Source organism: Marmota flaviventris, chromosome 4 (genome assembly GCF_047511675.1).
Source record: "Marmota flaviventris isolate mMarFla1 chromosome 4, mMarFla1.hap1, whole genome shotgun sequence".
NCBI lineage: Eukaryota > Metazoa > Chordata > Mammalia > Rodentia > Sciuridae > Marmota > Marmota flaviventris.
The window spans coordinates 35,444,460-35,466,975 of NC_092501.1; the positions used below are offsets into that span (position 1 = coordinate 35,444,460).

The 22,516-nt window shown below is 39.0% G+C and overlaps 1 protein-coding gene across 3 annotated transcripts in view; it reads right to left on the reverse strand.

The window, feature by feature from the left end:
- The window catches only part of Pcgf5 (polycomb group ring finger 5), a 113,519-nt gene that overhangs the window by 58,009 nt on the left and 32,994 nt on the right, over window positions 1-22,516 (reverse strand). Inside the window, exon 1 of one of the 3 annotated variants that reach the window (XM_027939918.2) lies at window positions 1,397-1,520. The exons of 1 other annotated variant lie outside the window; for it this stretch is intronic. The gene's annotated coding sequence lies outside the window, so the exon portion shown is untranslated. Of the gene's footprint in view, window positions 1-1,396; window positions 1,521-22,516 lie in introns of those variants that run through there. One more of the 3 variants, XM_027939920.2, reaches the window with a different exon arrangement.

The window sequence follows — 22,516 nt, forward strand, 5'->3', positions numbered from 1 at the left end:
ACCCACACACACATAACATATCCTTAAATGAAGGGATCACTTCCCTTCACCAGTCTCTGCAGGCTCTACTAAAAGCCTTCCTTTCTTCTGCATTCCTACACAACCCTCAAAACCCTTCTCCAATGCCATCCTCAATGTATCTCTCCTTCCTTTTAACCCTTATTTTTTATATTACATTTCCCTTTTTAGTTATATTCTTTCTTTATCTCCTCTATTAGACTGAAATATCCTCAATAGAAACCGGTAACATTTAGTAAGTATATAGCTTAAGCACTGTTACTTTCTAAGTTTCAGGGCTTTTTTTTTTTTTTTTAACTGTAAAATGAAAATGAGTGTCAGCCTCCCAAAGTGGTGAAGATTAAATGAGACACTATACAAAAAGCTAGTTAGCACACGGTAAAACTGAATAAATGTCATTATTTTTTCCTCACAATCTTCAGCAGAGTTGGCATGCAATTAAATTAGTTTTTAAAAGTTTTTAGTTTCTTACAAGGAAGGTGTCCTCTTACCACAACATGAAATTAGGTGCTGATTTTCCTAAATTCATTCTGTAAACAGGAACTTTGCCCCATCTTAACTGTTAACGCATTGCAAGTATGAAGTAACAGGAAAAGTAAAAGGCATCATTCCCTCAACACGTACCCATTGCAAATGTTCAGGGAATAGGTTCCGCGTGTAATCATCCTATCCGCTCAGGAAATAGTGTTGAGGGTGTAACAGAAAGAAAGTGTAATTAACCAGGACATCAGGGTTCTGGCCCTTAGCCTTGTATGACCTTCAGAGAAGCATTTAATAGCCGTCCCTGGGTCTCAGCTCCCCTTCCACACCTTGGGATTAACTGCCCTGCCTTTTCCACAGATTTGCCTTGAAGCTTCAAAAGTAAGAGAAAGTCCTCTGAAAGAGGAAATGCACTGTCCCGACCTGGGTCGTATTATGATCCTAAGGCACAGAGCCCTGTCAACAAGACAGTTAAAGGAAGCAAGTCCTTGCAGTGACGGGGCAGGGGCGGGAGGGAACTTTTCCGCGTCCTCCTCCAAGACCCGGCGCACAGATCCGTGCGGTTCAAGCACACGTCCGCCCGCTCGGCAGGTGCGCGGGCCCGGGCCCAGCCGATGCGCCGCTCGAGCCGGGCCGGGTCTGCACGGGCAGGACCAGCCGCCTCCCTGGGAGCCGGGCGCCGGCAGCTGGCCGCCCTCTCCTTCCTGGAGGGGAGGGCACGGCCCCGAGGCCCCCAGACCTCAGCCGGTCGTACCCGCCCCCAAGGGGCTCCCCGACTTCAGGCGGGGCCGGCCGCGGCAGGTGTCTAGGGGTGCCGCTCCCGCCCCGGCGCAAACTTGGGCGGGGAGCGCGGGGGCCGCCAGTGTCCCGGCCCCTCCCAAGCCCGCCCGGTACCTACCCAGCCGCCACCACCGCAGCTCCTTGTCCGCCAGCGCGACGGCCTCGGAACGAAGGAAAGTGAAAGAGAAACAGCGCTCGCCGCGGCCTGGCCGGTCCCAGCGCCCCGTCCGCCCTCCCCCTGCAGGCGGGAGCGCGCCGGCTCCGCGGGGCCACTCGGCTCGGGCCCGATAGGGCGCGGCGGGCCTCGGGGCCCAGGGCCGGTGCCGCCTCCAAGGGCAACTCCACCCACTTTCAACTGCCGGCACCTCCCGCCCGCGGCCGGCCACGCCCTCCGCCGCCGAGCCACGCCCACCGCCGCCACGCCCGCAGGCCACGCCCGCCTGCCCGGGCTCTTCGCAGGTGCTGAGATCGCCTCGCCTGTCCTGTAGAGGTGGCTCGCGCATGGCTCATAGCTTTGGCCAAATTTTATCTCGGTTCTTTTTATATTCCCTACCCCCTCCCTGTTGTTTTCATCACAACAATGACTAGTATATTTTTCCTGGCGGGTTTAAAAGCAACGGTCACAGATGAGACTGAGTCACCCAGCAAAATTTGTCTCCTTTGCTGCATTTTCCCGAAATCAGTCCCACCTGGGCGGCAGTGGGGACGAAAACATCCCTGGATTTGGACCTTATTTAAAAACCACTAACGAACTTGTTAGAGTTGGATGGGTCCAGTGATCCTGAGAGTTGACAATTCTAAGTAACTGGAACGTTGTGGAGATAGGGGTGAGGGTGAGGGTAAGTGGAAAAGATTTATTGCTGTTTGCAAGGGTCAAAACAAACAAACAAAAAAACCCCAGCACTCTTTCTAGTGGACTTTGAGATTTACAAGAGACCATTCATTGCAAAAAAACATTCATTCAAAAGCTTGCATTAAAGCTGCATTCCTCAGTCATTCAATCCTATTCTATTACATTCCACGCACTCACAAATTTCTACAACCATAATTTTGCTAAACATAAATTAGATCCGGCCCTTCCCTTCCTTAAAAGATTGTAATCCAGTAATCCCAGGATAGTAGGCGAATTAATGCACTCTTCACTGGTGAAACAAAAGTTTAAAAGAACATTTTAAAGGGAAAGTTGTAAAAGGCAACTTTCAATCTGATGTTTCAGAAAGAAAAATAAAATTTGCAATTCCATCATTGTCTCCTTTGCAGGAACCAGAGTAGGGATGGCTAAACAATTGAAAGTTAATGTCAAGTATTTGCTTTATTTCCTACTAATAGAAATCACCTTATTATCAGAGTGCTAGATTGTGGATATGAGCCTAGAGGCAAACCAATAAATGCAACAACCACTGGTTCTGTATTCCAGCAGAAATTCTACCAAAAAGCAGACTAAGGCAGTTTTAAAACTATTCATTTTATAATTAAACTTATGTAAAGCAGACATAAGTAAGACATTTTGCGACTTTAATATCACAGCAGGAACAATTCATTTTCTGAAACAACATTGAATGATCACATTTTTTGTAGTCCTTTAAATACAATTTTGCAAAACTATATGCCAGTGTCCAATTGGGATCAACTTCAGTGAGACACAGAAATTACAATAAGTAAAAGAAAACAAGTCAGGTCAAATTATTTTATAGCAGAAGGATTAGTCATCATGTCTTCATCTAGAAACTGAATAGAGCAATATAGAAAAGTCACCTAATTTATACTGTATTTAAAATATGCAATGGATGATATTACTGTATATACTACAACATATACACATGACTTGATATTTTTCTATTTTGTACCTGAACTTATTTTAAATGTATTTTTTTTTAAAAAAAGAAAAACAGCTAATAAAGTCCTAGGAGCATGAATGTGATTGGTGATTAGCAGTAAGTGGAGTTAATTAGCATTCTCAGAAGAAAAATAAACTTAAGGGTGGATAGTAGGATATATATTAGCAATTGAAGGGGGATCACAAACATGCTACATAGCACATTTTCATTACTTTATATTTCATGTCTATATTTTTATTGCAGAAGGATGTGAGGTGGGGTTGCCATGTGTGTCTGCTACTGTGAAGGGGGGCGTGTTCTCACCGTTTGTAAGGAAATCTGTGCTTTGTATCCTAGAGGCAGCATGGTTTGTAGTGAAATGTTGTGTGATTTTTTCCTCCCCTCTTCAGCAACCAACCCACTTCTCCTAGCCCTATAAATAAAGTACAAACAAAAATTAAAAAAAAAAAACAAGCAATAATTTTTTCTTCTTAAAAAAATAGTGACAAAAGCAGTGGCAAGGGAGAATGTTACAAAGAGCAATAGAGCTATGTGTAGATTCTAAATTTGCAGACATGGAACTTTCAGCTGCTGTGTGGCCTCTCTCTCTGCCCTGTGGCTGCTTTCCTGTTACTTCTCTATTATCCCTTGGTCCTGCTAGTGGGTATAAGAACTAACTGTTGAAGCCTCAAGATGAGGATAACTCTGAAAACATACCTCAAATACTAGTGGGACCATCAAGCAAAGGCTCACCCAGAACAACTAAATATATAAGACCAGGAAAAAGAAAAGGCAGGATAAGAGAATCCTAGCTGGGAGTCCCCTTATCACTAATCTACTTCAGTTTTCTCATTTTAGAGATATAAAAACCAAGATCCAAAGAAGTGGCAAATTCATAATCATAGAGCTGATTTCGGTTGTACCAATATCAAAACAAAGGTGTCAGTTCAACTTTATTTAAACCTCTTAGGAGAACTTCTTAAGCATAAGAATTTAAGGGTAAGGAAGTTCTTTTTTAAAAAAAAAAAAAAAGATTAACTTACAAACATTTTCTGAAACAACATGGAGGAGAGGAAAAGGAGAAGGAGGAAGAAAAGGAGGAAAGAATGAATGAGGGGAGGGAGGGAAATAACTGTCTAGATGGCATTTAGGAGTGAACTAGTCAACTGACTGATCAAAAAAGCATAACTTGTTTATTCACTTGATTATTGATCCAGATCCTTTCAGGGAATCACAAATGGTTCTTGATAAACCTTGGAACTACTCATTACTTTATATTTTATGTCTACATTTTTATTTCAGTTAAGGATAGGCAATGGATGGATAGTTCTATACTGAAAAGTTCACATTCCTTTCTTGCGTAGTAAATATATCATCAAAATTAACTGATTTTAATGGCATAACATTTCAAAAATATGATTACATATTTACATTTCCCTAAAATATTAAATCAAATGGGTTTTTCATTACCATAAATGATTTTATATACCTAAATATTCTGTTCAATCTTTCAACACAAAGTTTCTTTAACATATGAACTACACTCTGTAATCTAAAAGTCTTCCCATAGAGATTATAGAGAATATTAAAATTTAACATAAGTGTCCTACTGAGCCCAAGCGTATTTATTTTCTGACCATAAACATTATAGCTCAAAATCAATTACTGCCTAAAATCAATGATAGAGGAATGGGAGGAGAATAGAGAACTGAAGGATTTCCAATTGTCCTTGACTATGTCTCTTTTTCTCGTACTTCTCCCCTCCCCCACAATCCGATAATTCTCAAGGACTCTTCTCTGCCAAATGTCTCTAGAATCCTTTCACTTTGCCTTCCCGGTTCAGATCGCTATCATCTCTACCCACCATTACTCAATGGACTATTAAGTAATCTCTCTACAGCTCTTGTCTACTAAACCATTCTCCAGAGCACAAAGGATTTAACTACAAATTTGGTCATGCTGCTCCCTGGCTTTAAAAAAAAAAAATTTGTTTTGAAGAGAAAACCCAAACATCTAATAATGCCATCCCATCCCTGCCACTTCTATAGCCCCTTGCTTGAACTCCATGACTCCGCTGTAGTAAACCTCTTTACCCTCTGGCTAAATAGATGAGTTTTCTTCCAAATGGACATCCTTATACAATCCCTTTGCCCTTACTCATCCCTGAAAGTTTAGCCAACCTTTGTTAATCCTTTAGGTAATGGTTGATTTCAAAGACCACCTTCCTGAGCAGGGCACGGTGGCCTATAATCCCAGTGGCTTGAGAGGCTGAGGCAGGAGGATAGAGAGTTCAAAGTCAGTCTCAGCAAAAGCAAGGTGCTAAGCAACTCAGTGAGACCCTGTATCTAAATAAAATACAAAAAAGGGCTGGGGTTGTGGCTCAGTGGTCAAGTGCCCTTGAGTTCAATCCCCAGTATCCACCACCACCAACAACAATAAAACCACTTTCCTGGACACCTCAAAATTGCTGAGGGTCATCCTCTATAGACTCAGACCATATACATAAATAGCAACTTATACTTAATTCTCTTAAAACACATATCACTGTGTCTTAGATTATTTGATTAACTGGTCTGAACTGCCTATTAGAATATAAGCCTAGTGGATCTAGTATTTGATTATGTATCCCTTGTAGAGTGGATGGCAAACAATAAGCATTCACATAAATATTTATCAAAAAACTTGAAATATTGGACACATTTTATGACGCATTTTATTCTTTCTTGGGATTCTATTGGAGGGATCTTTACAAAGGATATGTAAAGTCATAATCCTGCCCTCTAGGACTATTAATTAAAATCACACCAGGAAGTAGAGACTTATCCACAAGAAACAATTATTCAGCAATATACCAAATTTAATAAAGTGTTAAATGGAACGTGATCAAGGGACAAGAACTCCAGTTGAAAAAAGAACACTACGAGTGGTCAAGAAATTAGTCCCATGTGCCTATTCTGCCAGTTATAAAGACAACATGGCATAATCCCCAAAGCTGTGAATATTAGTGGCAAATGGGAAAGTCAGAAACAAAAAGAACCAAGTCAATATACTAGAACAAATATTTCCTTTTAGTATATATACAGAGGTAAAAGTTAATTGTCTAACTCCCCTGTTGGGTGTCCCCTTCCCCCACCTAATTTGAAAATAAAGTTACACTCTAAGAGAGTATAAGAAAATAAGCAAAATACGGCAGTCGCAGCTTAAACTAGTCTTCTCCAGATGGAATTTTAAAATGAATGCATGCATAAGTCTAAAGAGTTTTACAAACATTCAAAATCCCATTGAGTAGGCCAGGCATGGTGGTACACACCTGTAATCCCAATGGCTGGGGAAGCTGAGACAGGAGGATCATGAGTTCAAAGCCAACCTCAGCAAAAAGTGAGGCACTAAGCAACTCAGGGAGACCTTGTATCTAAATAAGGGGATGTGATTTAGTGGTTGAGTGTCCCTGAGTTCAATCCCCAGATAGAGTCCCCCCCCCCCCCAAAAAAAAAAAAAAACCCAAACAACTCCAATAGACTTAGGGAGACAGGACTGGATGAAATATATTTAGTAAACCTATCCACAATCAACTATATTTTACCCTATCTGGAAAAAGTTTATGTGAACAGAAAAAGAGGGATCAGTAAGGAGCACAAAAGGAAAGTGTAAAAGACACAGTCTTGGCTGCACAGGCAACACTGACTAGGACCAAAAGATACCAAGTTTGGCGAATATTGAACTAGTCACCACAGAAGTGTTTTCCACAGAGGAGTAGTTTTTTTAGGCCAAAATTACCATCCTCCATTTTCAGATTTTATTCCAATGCCCACAAAGTTACTTTCTGAGTATTAATTTGCATTGAGTATTTCACTTAAATAGTGAAAGCAAGTGCCCTGAAGTATAAAACTAATAATTTTATGACTATATTCTACTGCAAGCAAAAAATTTTCTCTTTATAAAAAAAAAAAAGGTAAAGAAAATCATTAGCCAATAGTAAGACCCTTAGCACATCATTTCATGAGACTTGATCTTCCTATCTATAAAACTGCTGTAGATTTGGGACATGTAATCTTGAAGGATCCTTCCAGATCTTCAGTTATATGGTTGTGCAACTTGGAAGCATTATCTACTATAGGGGTTGACAAATATTATCTGTAAAGGGAAAGACAGTAAATATTTTAGGCTTGAAGGCCATATGGCTTCTGTGGCAACAATTCAACTCTGCCCAAGTGGGGCAAAAGCTCACAAAAATAATATGTAAACAAATGCATGTAGCGGTGTTCTAATAAAACTTTGACACTAGAGCTGTAGTTGTTTAACTCCTGATCTAGTGAATAGCTTTCATGAATATGTATAAACAATAACAATTTAAAAGTTTCCTACATCCCATAACTGACCACTTCTAAGGTCTTGATGACAGTTTAAAATCAGAATATCTTAGTGCAATGTCTTAATTTATTGTTTTATGATTTCTAATTTTTAGGCAGCGAATAAAACATAGAAGCTTAGCTACCAAATGATATCACCATCATCATATCAAACAGCTCAGGGAGTTAGAAGCTATCTATTTATTCTGCTTTGTTAAGATTTAATTTGATCTTTTTCCTCTGTCACAGTGGAGAAAGTCTTTGAACAAAGAGAAAAGGAATGTTACACAAAAACATTCTCTTCTATTTGCCCAAAATCAGACTTGGTCTCACACTTATGACTTCCAAACACCAGTCTTAGTGATGATATTTAAAGTGAACATATTTCCCCATTCTGTCCAGGAGTCTAGGGTGCTGACCTAAGAGAAGAGGACTTCAATGGTAGCTATCTGTGCACATACTTACTTACAGAGAGCGCTGCAAGCTGGCCTGACCTCAGGAAGTCATGCTGGAGTGTGTTATCTGCCAGCTCCAGCCTTGCCATGGCCAGCTTCAGCAGCCTAGGTCCTGGTCTGGGAAGAGGCCCTGAAGGACAGGTTGGTGAGAGCTCACCATCCCATCACCTTTGAAAGACAGCAGCTACAACAAGAGAGGGCACATTTGAAAATAAGGACACTGCAGCTATGGGAACCAGATCTGGCTCAATTTGCCTAAGGAGAAATACTTTTATTTCTATAACGCTAAACAAGGAAATTGACACTGTGGACAGTCATTGACAATATTTTCCCTTTCTAGCTTGTTGGGATGACTATAATATACAACTCAAGAAGAATCTGTGAATAGGGGAAGAGGGTTTCAAAGAATTTTGCACAAAAGTCACCAAGACTGATGTCCATTTGTTATGTATATTGTTGAATTACAAAGGAGTTGACTTTGATATTAGATCACTTATATATTGTCACTTTAATTTACTAACTTGAGAAAATTGCCCATCCCCCCAAAAAAAAAACTCAAAGAGGAGAAGTAATCAGATGTACTCTAATTCATGTATGCTTTTAAAAATCAAATTTTGTTAAGAACTGTTGCTCCTGACTTGAACTTTCTACTTCACTTCCTAAAAATGTTAGAATGATGCTTATCACCAGTACTGCCAACGAAATTAACTGGAACTTGATGATTACAAATTAGTAGATCACCATTTCCCTTAGAGTATTTCCTTAATTAATGTTTAGTCCTCTTTACCTGTAAACACTGAAGTTTTAAATGGAGCACTCCCTTTTATTAGAAAAGGGAAGGATTTCTGCAATTAGAAATTGAAGTTATAAGCAAAGATACGTGGACTTACACGAGAAGACAGTTCACTTTAGAAGTACCCAACAATAAACTAGCCATTGACAAAACCAAATTAAAAAAATTTAGCTTTTAAAAGTTGACATTTATAATACCCATACTTGACAATCATGTGAGCATTTCATTTTTCTGTACTTTGCTCATTACCTTCATTATTTAACATGCCACATTGTTAAGTATTACATGTTAAGCACTGCACTAATTTACTCTAAGTGCCTGTAAAGGATTGAATTGTGTTCATCAAAAAGAAATGTTGAAGTCCTAAAGTCTGGTATCTGTGAATGTGACTTTATTTGGAAATAGGTTCCTTGAAGGTAATAATCAACTTAAGATGACCATAGCCCTATAAGAAAAGGAGAGATGGGGAGAATGCCATGTGAAGACACAGATATACAACAAAGATGGCCACCTGATGGCAGCGGCAGAGGCAGAGACTGGCTCAGTAGCATCCTAACTGTGTGATCAGGGGAGGGGTTTTCCCCCCAGAGGCATTTACATTGGGAGAAGGGACTATACCCAGCTACCTGAGTATAAAATAAATCAGAGTTTAACTGATAAAATTTAGAATCATGGCTATGAGAAATGGGAGAGAATTTCTCCAGGCTTATACAGGAGGATTTAAAAAACCAAACCAATTGTAACACTGAGAACCCAGTTGAATTGAATAGCATACTTCTGTAATAGTGATTTACAGACAGCCACTGGAAAGGGAGCCATACAGGTGGATAAGTGGACTAGCAACAGACTACACGACCACCGATGAAGTGTATATAAGAACAGGGAGAAAGTTAAGGATGATTGCATTGAATTTGGAGAAGACAAGGAAGAAAATGGATACAGAGAGGAGCTAACTGAACTAAACAGAAATGAGTGGTTGATCCTTATTCATATTAGTGCAATTCCCAAGTGTATAAACCAGAATAAGGTTATTTAAAATTAATTTATGCAGTACTTAATTCTAGATATTCTTTTGGATCTATTCTAAGAAATCTTATAAGATTAATACTTATAATATGTGGCATAGAACTAATTTGTGCTACAAATAGCAAGTTATTGAGATTACTTGACATGTACACACATTCAGAATCTACACAGTCTAAGAAATAGAGAGCTATATGTCCTCAAATATTACAGTCATACTTTTAACAGGTTCATCTCTTGCATTATATAAGGCACAAATATCATCAAGACAATTAACAACTATTGGTATCAATAAATGCATGGCATATTTGGAAGGCTACAACAGACTCACTATTAGCATTTCTAAGTCTTGACTCTTGAAAACACTTAAATTTCATGTAAGAATACTCCAAAACAGATTTGGAAACATCTATAATATTCAGAATCAAGGAAATAAAACTTATTGTGATAAACAAAACTGTAGGTGTGATATTATCTTTTGAGATGTTGTTTATTATATAATGTAGTACACATACCATAAAATTGCTCATACAGTTTCTTCCAAGTGGGGCCTGAAGTGTAACTTATTCTTGTCTTTACAAAGACGTCAAGCTTAGTAAAAATTCAAACTTCCTACTAGATGAATTAGTTATTTGTAGCTTAAAAAGTGATTAAAGAAAGAAAAGCTTCAAGAAAGAATGTTCAAACAGAAGTCTTGTTTTTATAGAGAGCTATGTTCCACATTCTTTTCCATCCAAAGTGCCCCAAAAGAGAATCAGCCTTGCCCAGGTAGTATAGTTAAGCACTACAATTCTTCTAGGAATAGTCATAGTAGTTGTTTTACACTTGGAGTTATTTAGATTGAATCCTCTATTCTCATTCTTGTCAGCACAGTAGCCTCTAGATACATGATATAAAATATTAACCAAGACAAAAAGCAGGCAAACAAACTTCTAATTACTTCTGGCCAAATAATTCACTTCCTCCAACTGACCAACATTAGAGTTCTCTCTGGCTATTAAAGGCACTTCCAATGACTGTGACCAAATCATTTCTGAATGTCTTTCAAACACGATCATTCCTCAAGTCTATGAACTGGAGATATAAGGGAGACAGAATGGTCTTGTTTAATGCTTCACCCCAAATACTCTTTTCTATGCCTTCCTGTATAGAAACTGGAAATCATGGCAACTCCTCTAAAATCCTGTATTTAACCCTACAAAGGTGAAAGGCAACTGCTCAAAGCTTCCATCAACCTATTCTGCACATTGGAAGCTTTCCAAGGCACAGAATACTTTTTGCCCTTCCTTAATAGCTAATAATGGAAGGAGCTCTACCAAACAGGGATGCTCAGCCTTTTAGATAGCTATTATTTCTTTTGTCATTTACACAACCTTGTGTGATAAATAAAATAATTCCTCATTTATCACCTTAGAAATGAGGCAACCATGACACTGAGAGCTTGCCTGACAACCAGGATCCCACAGCTCATGATGGATGGAGGCAGGAGTGGAGCTTGATGGTGTGCCTTCAGAACCGTCCTGGTGCTGCTCAACCCCCTTCAGACCATTTGCTCTGCAGCAGCAGAACACCTGTGGGATTGGAGATTTCTGACCTCATCTCCACTGTTTCCAATCAAAAACCTTTATTTCAATGATCAGGCCAGGCCTGGTCATGTTCATCAAACACAGTGTGAACATCCACTTCCAGCCTTTATTTATGCCATGCCCCATTACCTGGGGTACTTGACTCCTATCCCTCTTTTCCAGCCATTCAGGCCAGTTGCAATCCTGCACCTTCCCTCACTGTTCCTTTGTCCAGACTTCCTACCTCATAGGAATCTCTCTGAGAACTCTGGAGACCCATGCACCTGATACTGCAACTAATTTTGTATCAGTATTGATGTTTTATGTTTATGTGAATCAGGTCCAGAGGTAAATAACCTGAAGGCAGGGACAGGTAGGCTGTAAATCTAGGCGGTAGTCAATAAATGCTGGTTGAATTTACAATAACCTCTATAGCCATATAGTAACTAAAGTTAATACAGTACACTGTCGTGGAGTATACTCTAAGAAATCATCTGAAGATCTTTCAGGCAAAATTAAAGGAACCACCTAACATTCCAGGGTACTCTTTAACCTAACAATCAGTTCCTCTAGCTAATCATACAACTAGGTTTGCTCTTTTGTGCTGGATGTAGCAAGCCAGATTATGTACATATGTGTGCATAAACAGCCAGGGGCTAATGTTCAAGCAAACATTGGAAATATAATGAAAGATTTAAGTTTTCTGTAACCAAAATAATAATTGATAAAAGCAAATAAGATACAAAATGAAAATAAAATGTATTCAGTTGCCATTGCTTTTTGCTTTGGAACAATTATTTCACAAATACCTCAAAGGACCTAATGCATGTTAAAAACTGTTTGGTGCACTGTTCAAGATGCCACCATAGTCCTCCTAATTTCTCTCTCTCTCTCTCTCTCTCTCTCTCTCTCTCTCTGTGTGTGTGTGTGTGTGTGTGCATGTGTGTATTAAGCAGCTCCTCTGAAAATTTTCAGTGTCAGAAATAATGAGATATTCTTCTACATTTAAATGAGAGAATAGGTGAAACTTGCTCTCTTATTTATTACTACCCCAAGAATTTATACACATTTTTGAGAGGTTATAAAGATTCACAGAGATCTGGGCCAGTAATTGAAACATTTCTGATTTTCAATGATTTAAAAAAAAATACAACTCATGGAATAGAAAAAGGAAGAGACCAAATAGCAGCAAGCAGTTGTGATCTAATTGGTGCCAGGTGTCTAGCACTAGTAGCACTGAAATAGCCTTTCTGCTTTCCAATGTGCTTGGCATGCAGCCATGACCAAGCCCCCCAATACTGTGATAGTGGCTCACACAGACCACAAGTTCTGTGGTCTCATACTGTTATAGCAACCACTGGTCCTTGATGGGACAGTGAACTCTTACAAGGCTAAGCCAATTATACAGTTAGATACTAGAAATCTTCAGGTGGTATCTTCCCACAAAGAAGGCTTAAAAGGTACCTACAAGCTTCAGCATCTTATTAGGAGATTTCCAGATAAGCTTTCGGAGGTAATATTTCCATAGTGTGGTTATATTAACACATTATTGAGGCAACACACACACTATGGAGGGAGGAAGAATAAAATTATTCTTAATGTCACTTTATTCCATGAGCATGTAACTATGTGCTGTGACCAGGGACCAAGCACAGAATGGGAGATTTTCTATCACAGAAAGGGGCTGGAGCAGCAGGTAGATTCTTTGCAAGAAGAGGAAGGGTGTCTAATATCCCTCAGCAGGGTCAGTCCTCTGTGAAGAAGGGGGAACTGAGAGAGAGCAGTGGGACATACAAAGTAGTGAGTCATATATAGGTCAGAAACTGGACAGCCTTCGCAGAAGTCTGATACTATGATCAGATATTTATCTAAATGCCAGAAACAGCAAAAGACACAAATTGGAGAGATTAAGCAAACAAACAAACAAAGCAAAACCCAAAACTCTCAATTTGGAAATCTTCCATATTCTGCTAATTGAGTTGACATGTACATATCCGATCTGCATTCACTCATTCCCCAATGCCATTAGTAGCTGCTAATCTAGGATGATTGTAATTTTATTCAGCAGGTGTCCTCTGATTTCTGATGCATCCCTCAGACCTCCACAGAGGGAGTTCCTCCCTTGTGAAGTTCTCTTCTTTCAGGAAAAAAAAATCCCATCAATTCTTAATAGAATGAAGAAAAGGGAAATATAAGTCAGATGATAGATGGGCAAATAAAATTATGAAAGGAAAAAACAGATTACTGATAAAGATGTAAACTAACAAGGTTACCAAGCAATACAAAATACCACGTGTATTTGGAAATTTTTAATGAATGTAATAGTTATGGACAAACTACAAATGACGAGAGTGCCAACAACAATCTTGCTAAAAATGACTTCTAAAGTGAAAAAGGGAAATTATTTGACCAAAAGCCACTGAAGGACTTGTCAATGGCTTAAAGCTCATACTCCTACAGAGCAAGAAAAATTTCCCCTCTGCCTGGACCCAGTTGAGTAGAGCAAAGAAAGGAGGGAAAGGGGAGGTAACGGGAAATGAGGAAATTATGTGATGTGCATGTATGAATATGGCATAATGCATTTTACTATTTGTTTTTTTGTTGAGAACTCAAATTACTTAACTTCTCTCATTGATAGGATCTGAGCTGACTTCAAGAATATTGGTAGATACACATCCACCATGGAGATCATTACTATTCCCCCAGAACCCAGAATCCAATGGCTGAATCCAACTCCCTGAAAGGTCAAGATTTCAAGAGAAATGCAAAAGTAATAAGCATGATGAATGTGGGGAACTTAGCTCTCCTCATTATCATAATTTCTGGGAATCAATTAGGTGAGGTCACTCTGTCTTACCAGAGCTCACATATCCTCCAAAGGATCATTCTTTTTCATGTTGAAGAGGCAAAATTTTCATAGTAATACAAGGAGAGCAACATGAGTTTTAACTCTTCTAGATCAGCCTACAAATTCATGTAGCATTGCTTAGTGAAATTGCAGTCCATGGACCATCAGCATTACAAGGAAACTCATCAGAAATGTAGAATCTGGGCCCAGGGTGATTTGTGTGCAATTAAAATTTGAGAAGTATTGTGACTGGACTAAAAATACTTAATACTCTTGGGATTAGGTATTTCTCTCCTTAGATGCTAGGAATCAGTGAAATTAGACAGGCCAACTCTAGAATAATGTAAACCTCAAAATGAATGATAGTAAGGGATTATAACACATTGAATTTAAAGAAAAAAATTCATGAGTCCATATTTATAACAAGCAAGCAACAAATAGAGAAAGATAGGGTTCCTTTTTACAACAGTTTGCCAACTTATAAATGTATAAGGAATAAGAGAGTTATAAAATCATCATTTTGCAACTGTTATTAATCGATTCAGGCAATAACTCCTAGGAATCCTAAAACCATTAGGTGAAAGTTATTGGGGAAGTGGACATTTATTTAGTTTTACAATATCTCTTCATAGAGAGACTGCAGTTTTATGTAATTAAAATTCATAATGTAAACTTATGATTACAAAGGGGAAAAATTCCCTTACAGTGGGGGAAATCTGATCAACACTCTTTAAACCAAGTGGTCAAATTTAACAACACTATTAATGGGACAATCTGACATCATGCTGAGGTGATATACTTAGGAAGATACAATATTACTTATGTCATATTTCTGCCCCAAATATCTAACCTGGCTCTAATCATGAGGACACATGAAATAAGCTCACATTGAGGGCCATTTTACAAAACAAATGACCTATGCTTTTCAAAAATAGTAATGTCATTGAAGGACAAAGAAAAATTAAGAAAAAGTCAAAGAAACATTATAACTAAATAAAAATATGATGGTAATTGTATCTCCTCCTTGGGTGATACAAACCCAGGTATTTAGAGATAAAGATTCCTATTTGCAACTTATTCTTAAAAGGTTCAGTGAAAGCTGTAATCATGTGAACAGGTATAGAAAAATTAAGCAAATATGGCAACATGTTAACAAGTGGTGAAAATAAGTGAGAGATGTATGGGTATTCATTGAAATACTTTCTTGCAACAGATGAATGGACAAAGAACATGTGGTCTATATACACAATGGAGTTTTACTCAGCCATAAAGAAGAATGAAATTATGCCATTTGCTGGTAAATGAACAGAACTGGAGAATATTATGCTAAGTGAAATAAATCATACTCAGAAAGTCAAGGGTAGAATGTTTCCTCTCATTTGTGGAAACTAGAGAGAGGGTAGGAGGGTTGAGAAGGAAAGCAGAAGTGAAGCAAGGGAGAAAGAGGTAAATGATAGAGGGCGAGAGGGCAGGGGAGGAATAAACAAGGGATCTCATGAAAATAATAGGGAGTTCAACAGAGTAGAGGAAGGGGATAGAGAGGGAGAAAGGAGAGAAGTGGGTGGGGAAGTACTGGGGAATAAAAATCTATCAAATCATGCTAAGTCCATGTATGAATTCTGCTTTTATCTATAATTATAATGCAATAATAATTAAAAGATAATAATAATAGTATAAATTTCCCTGCTGCCTGGACCCAGTTGAGCAGAGCAAAGAAAGGAGGGAAAGGGGAGGTAATGGAGAATGAGGAAATTATGTGATGTGCATGTACGAATATGGCATAATTCATCTCACTAATATGCATAATTATAATATACTAACAAAAAAGGACATTCTTTATATCTGTGATTCTAGAAGATTGGTGAAGAACTGGATAAAACATCCAGTTTTTTAAAACACTGAAAACATTTTAAAAACATTCAGAATTTACAGCATTTGAAATAATCTATTATCAAGTTTTTGGATTTTTTTCTTTGTTGGTAGGTATTAGGGATTTTACTCGATGCCACTCTACCACTGAGCTATATTCCCAGACCTTTTTACTTTTATTTTGAGACAGGGTATTGCTAAATCACTGAAGCTGGCCCCAGACTTGAGATCCCACTGCCTCAACCTCTGGAGTCACTGGAATTACAGAAGTGTACCCTGTTCTGTTAGCAAATTCATTTAATGCATTCCTTGTTCTGTAATGGAGTGAAAGTGGCATGCAGTCATTCAATCATCCCATAACTACTTTGATGAGCACCTACCATCTGTTAGGAACCATGTCAGGTGCCTAGAGCACAATGGTGAATATAAACATGGCCCTGTCTTTGAGGAGGTTACCTTCTAGAAGAATTAAATATTAATTAAGTTAAATTAATATCTGATAAGTAAATATTAGTTAAGAATATCTAAAACAGATAATGGAGCACAAACTTCTCAAAAAAAAAGAAGATGGGACTAATATAAAGTTATTCATGAAGATCTTTAACAATCTGACTAACCTTAAATATCCTAAGTTCAATTTGTTACCCAATGCTGAAATCCTGTCTAAATGTCTTTGACAGCTGGACCTCCTCCCTATTGCAAGGTTTGTTGGAAGATTTTATTTAAAGAATGGACAATGTATGCAAAACATTCTGTTCATAATTCTGAAAAAAATTCATCTTTATAAAAGCAAGTAATATTACAAAACATGTACTCTTAAATTTTATCACTACCTCATTTGTAGTTCTGGTTACATGAATTGAAACATTTTTACAGTTTTGTGGTGTCATGCTTCACAAACTCAACAACCATAAATGACAACTACTTGTACAAATACATTATGAAAAGTGCATTAAAATGTTACATTAGTTTACACTGACACAGTACTCATTTCAGAAATGTGGGTATTAACTTGAGATCATTAGGTTCACAAAAATTAAAAAACTTAAAACCATCAGATTAAAACTTTCAACTACCTACACTTATTTCTGTTATTGATAGAACACCTATGTTAGAAGAACAAAAGACTTAAAAGATCTATTTCAATTTCAAAATTATAAAGGAAAGCAAACAAAAAGTAGAAAATAGCAATAAAAGGAAATTTTCTATAAATAGACAATGGGTTTGTTATATGTAGTTTTCAGGAAAATTAAAAACCATGACTTTTGGGCTGGGGTTGTGGCTCAGTGGTAGAGTACTTGCCTAGCATGGGCAAGGCCCTGGATTCAATCCTCAGCACCACATAAAAATAAATTAATTAAAGATATTGTATCCAACTACAACAAAAAATAAATATTTTTTAAAAAACCCATGACTTTTATACAAATATATATGAAATATATGTCAAAAATTTATTTAGTCCCTTAATTAAGAAACCAGCAGGATGGTACATGTGGTTCAATGGAGTACAGGACAGACAAAAATATATATAGTCAATGACAGACAGAATCCTGAAATAAGATTTCTACTTTAGTCACAAAAAACCTATGTCCCATAGGAGAATAAAACTATAACCTTTGGGGGGATACTTTCTCTATCAGACAGAAATCACTTGCTAGCTATCAGTCTACAAATTCACATCTTACTTTGCAGAATCTGGGTCTTACTAATTCATCAATAGTAAGGTAAATGAAGGTACATTTTCCTAATGAATTAGGTGATCCTTGCCTAGGATGTCTAATAGTACTCCAGGATAACACTGGAAGGATGCACTACAATCCTTGTGCTCATGCCCTGTGTTTAGACAATTCTACAAAACCCTCATACATGGGCCAGTATGATATAACCTTTAACATGCTTAGGACCAAGGGGTATGCTGGGAGATGGAGGATGAACTTCCTCTTTCCCCCAATAAGGCTGCAAAATCACGGTTTTTTATTGCTGCTGCTGCTGGTGGTGGTTTGCTTTCTTGCTTTATATCACACATTGGTCCTTTGTTTCTGATGCATCAGAAAATTTGCTGCCTAGCCTGTGTTGCTTCTAGTCACTTCCACCAACACATTTTCTTATTATTTTTCTTCCTCTTTAAAAAAATCCCTTGCTATGAATGCTAATCATGTCAACCTTTTAAATGATCCAACACCTTCAACATAAACACATCTAAAATTCTGAGTCATAGTTTGATAATAAGCATCATATTATATAGCAAAAATGGTTAATCTCTCCACCCACCTACCTTTTGTCCCAACGTTAAGAAGCACATTGAAAACACTTATTATTTAAGATCAATAAGTTAACAACCTCTATTAACTGAAAACAAATAAGTAACAAAAAGAAACTGTTCAAAGGTTTCTAAGGAATCAAATACAGTAAAAACTCCTGGCTCTGCACTATATATTACATTTGGACTCTTAATAATTAACAAGAATGATGGCTATGTGCCAGAAATTGTGCTAATAAGGGCTTCACAAATTTTATACTATTTAATCTTCATAAAAACCATGTAAACTAGTTTGTAGTATTAGCCACATTCTTCTGATAAATAAATGGAATCACAGAGAATTACATTAACCTTTCCAAAATCACAGTGGTGGTGGGATTCAAACCAGATTATTTAGTTTCAGAGTCCTGTGGGCTTAACCACTGTTCTACAACAAAGAGAGGAAAACTACAAAAAAAAAAAAAAGATACTTGGATGGGGTTTTGGCTCAGTGGCAGAGCACTTGTCTAGCATGTAAGAGGCACTGGGTTCAATCCTCAGCACTACATTAAAAAATAAATAAGTGAAATAAATTTAACAAACAAAAAACCCCAGATACTATGTTGTCATCATCGTGGTTGTCTTTGTCATCGTCGTCATCATCATCATCATCATCATCACACTGATAAATCACTTTTTAAACGCAGGGCTTGATCTAAGTATTGAACATATTAAAGACTTATTTAATGTTTCTCAACAGGAGCCTTTTGGGTAAATATGATTATTATTCCCAACTTGCAAAAAAAAATTGAGGCAGATAGAGGGTAAGTACTTGCTCAAGGTCACAAGGCTAGTAAGATGCAAGGCTGGGACACAGCCTGGGTCACAAGGCTAGTAAGATGCAAGGCTGGGACACAGCCTGGACAGCACAGCTCCCACATCCAGGAATTTCCTGATACCATGCTGCTGCTTATAACAATTCCTAAAGCTCAGTACCAGCCAACAGTTCCTACTCTTCAGAACCTCGGAGGTTGGAAAGCACCATATTAAAGCACAGAACCATAACCAAATGTTCATTAGTATAATCAAAAAATCACCAAGTCAGATTAAAAGGTTTTTCATTCATCTTTGTTAATAACGTTAAACACACACACACACACACACACACACACACACACGCACAAGCAAAATTTAATCCAAGAAGAGTTTCTTAAAAAAAAAAAATGGTTCTCTGGAAAACTAACTCAATTCAGAACAAATGAGGTATTACAATAGTTTTTTTTTTCTTTAGAAATTGTTTTTGTTCTTGGAGCCTTGGGGTTTCTCAGAATTCCCTCAAGGGTTGTGGGTGGTTGAATGAGAAAAGGAGACAGGACCCTGGTTCCCCACTCCACTTTCAAATGAGTAGTTCTGTTTATATATTTTACATATTGGGTTTCCCCATATGGCTTGCTTTGGTGAGAGCTAGGCTCCCATAACAGTTTGGTCTAAATTGGAAGTTCTCAACTTGAAGCCTTCCCCATTGCTTCCCCAGCACCTCAGTAGTTGAACTTCAGAAAGATCTTCCTGGTGCTTCTTGAATCTCATGCTTACCCAAGCCCTGGCCATCTTCTCACCTGACACTGCCTTTCCACTCCCCTCTGCTAACAACAATCACTACCACTGCTGATGTCCGTCAAACTTCTACATGGCAAGCTCCGAGTTAAATATTTTTTACATCAATTACTCCACAGAGTGCTCTCAACACCCTGGTGACTGAGCTCTATTAGTGATCCCATTTTATAGAGAAGAAAACTAAGGTTTAACTTGCACTCTGCTCAGTGACCACTATGTAATGGAGATAGGATGAAGAACTTCTCCGCACAGAGACCTCCAGTTCTTCACTGGGATGCTATCCTGCCTCTCCTCTGCAACAATCATACTCAAATTCCCACTGAGACTTCTCAAGACTAAATCTCTTTTTTAAAAAAATGAACAAGAAGCCCCTTTTGTCCTGGAGCAGGCCTTTACAGCAGCAAAGTGACAAATGCAATACACAGCTGTTATCACAACCATTTTTATCATTTGTGCTGGTGTAATGCTTATGCAATCTTCTCCTCTTCTTTCAGACATGAATGTGTATGTGGCCCTCCAGTTAGACTGTTTCTCAAACAGGGGCTACATCCTCTGCTCCTTCCATACCCTCACTCTCTCTTCCCTGGATTACTTAGAACTGTTTGGGGCACCAAGAAGGAAGATGTTCAATAATCAGTGGAAAGAACCATGGCCTACGGTAGTCAGAATACATGAGTTCTAGATTGGGCCAATCCCCTGAAGCAGGTGCCGCCATTCCCCTAAGCCCCTTTCTTTAATGGTTCACTTCAGAATCACCTCCACATGCTGAAGGCAGCTTTCTTGGATATCTGTGGTACTTATGTCTGGCAGACAGGTCCCCCTCACAGAGTGAGGTGAAAATGCAGGGAAGTTAACACCTCTAGGAAACAGCCTTCAGTCAGGATGGCTGGGCGGTTGATGGGCAATGTCCCTGTTTCCTTGCCCTCTGTGTAGGACAACTCCGAACTGTGTAGACTAATGCCTGGAGGTCCCTGAAGAGCCTGAGTCCAGCTATCTGCAACAGTAGTTTATTTGGAACCCACCCTTTATTAACTTCTTTCTCTTCCAGTCCCCCTTTCCTACTTCCCTGATGACATTTCTGGGAAGAAACTTTCAAATAAACTTACCTACTCAAATCTTGATCTCAGGGTCCATGTCTGGGGGAAGCACATTGAGATTTCCTCTCCCTTCTTTTATTACTTCACTTTCCCTTCTGTCAAATAAAAGGGCTGCAGGGATGATCTCAATGGCCTCTTTGGGCTCTGATACACTATGGTTTCGATATTAAATTAAAACTGCCACAAGGTTGCTTCTTAGCTCAAATGTTGTGTCATGTCTTAGAGTTGAAGCAGAATTTCAACTACAATATTGCAAAAGATGCCGGGAGATACTGAAGAAGACCCCCTTTCAGTGAGGTCTTTAAGCTGCATTTGCCAGGGGTGCTGCTGGCCTGTGCAGGAATGGCCTCAGCTGAAGAGGTCACTTTCTCAAGTTAGCCAATATGTAATGACTGAGGGATACAGGATTTGAAGGCCTCACCAGCTCAGTCAAAGTCAAGACAACTCTGAAGAGCCACTCAAGTTCCAGCATTCCCCATCAGCCTGGCACCACAGCTCAACTTCTCCTCTGCCCTGCTGGCCTCCTTCCCACCCTTCTTGCATGTAGAAGCCCACCTCGGAATCTGCTTCCTAGGTAACCCAACCTGTGGCAACTACATTTTAATTTTTTTTTATTAATGTCACAAAAATTGTGCACTTTGGAGGTCTTTCTGTGAAACCGGTGGTATTCCTTTTAATGCTGTAAAAGACTAAAATGTGGTACAGACAAGGAAAAAGAAGCTACACTTTTAATAAAAGGGGAATGAGCCAGCTGCCAGACAGTTATGTATGAGATGCAGTTTCAGTTTCTGAACAAAAACAAGAAATACAAAAAAGGTCAGCTCAGCCAGTGAAACTGAAAGCTGAGAACACTGAAGAGGCAGCCACAGAGGGTGATGAAAGAGAAACATCTCAGAGGAGGAGAAGAAGAGCCTTGCTGAGGAGGGAAAGCAGACTAACCAGGCTGAACACACACCCAGCCAATACTCCATCCTTCTGAAGAAGTTCCTTCCGATTCAAGTAACTAACTCCAATCCAAAAGAGTAGGGGCCCATGGTGTGACAAGAGCAAATGTCATGCTGGGAATTCCGGCTAGGTAAGCTCAGGGGTGAATCAATGCTACTGCAGAGGCTGGGGAGATTCCCATTGTACTGCCACTAGGCAGGGCCTTTCCTGAGAACTTTCCCATCAGTACTGAAGGACAGAGATGGACTTGGGCTCTCCAACCTTCAGGGGCTGGTGATGTTGCTCTGCCCATGGTTGTGCCCAACTGGTGGCATCTGGTTACCTTCTCTGCTGGGCTGTGACCTCCAGGAAAACAGAGGTCCTGGGTTAGAAAAAGAGGGAAACTGAAATAGAAAATAAGGTAGTCAGCAAAGGCATCAGCAAGAAGATAAAAAGAGGTGAGGGAGTTGGTTTCATAGTTAATTGGAAGGAAGAGTGGCTATTCAGAGAGAAAGGAAATGCCAGGAGCAATGCCCGGAACAATACTGAGGCCCAAGGTTCCTCCATCAAGGAGGCCAACATAGCTAAGAACAAGCAGCAGGGGCTGAGGTAAGGGAGATGAGGCTGAATCATGTAGGGCCTTCT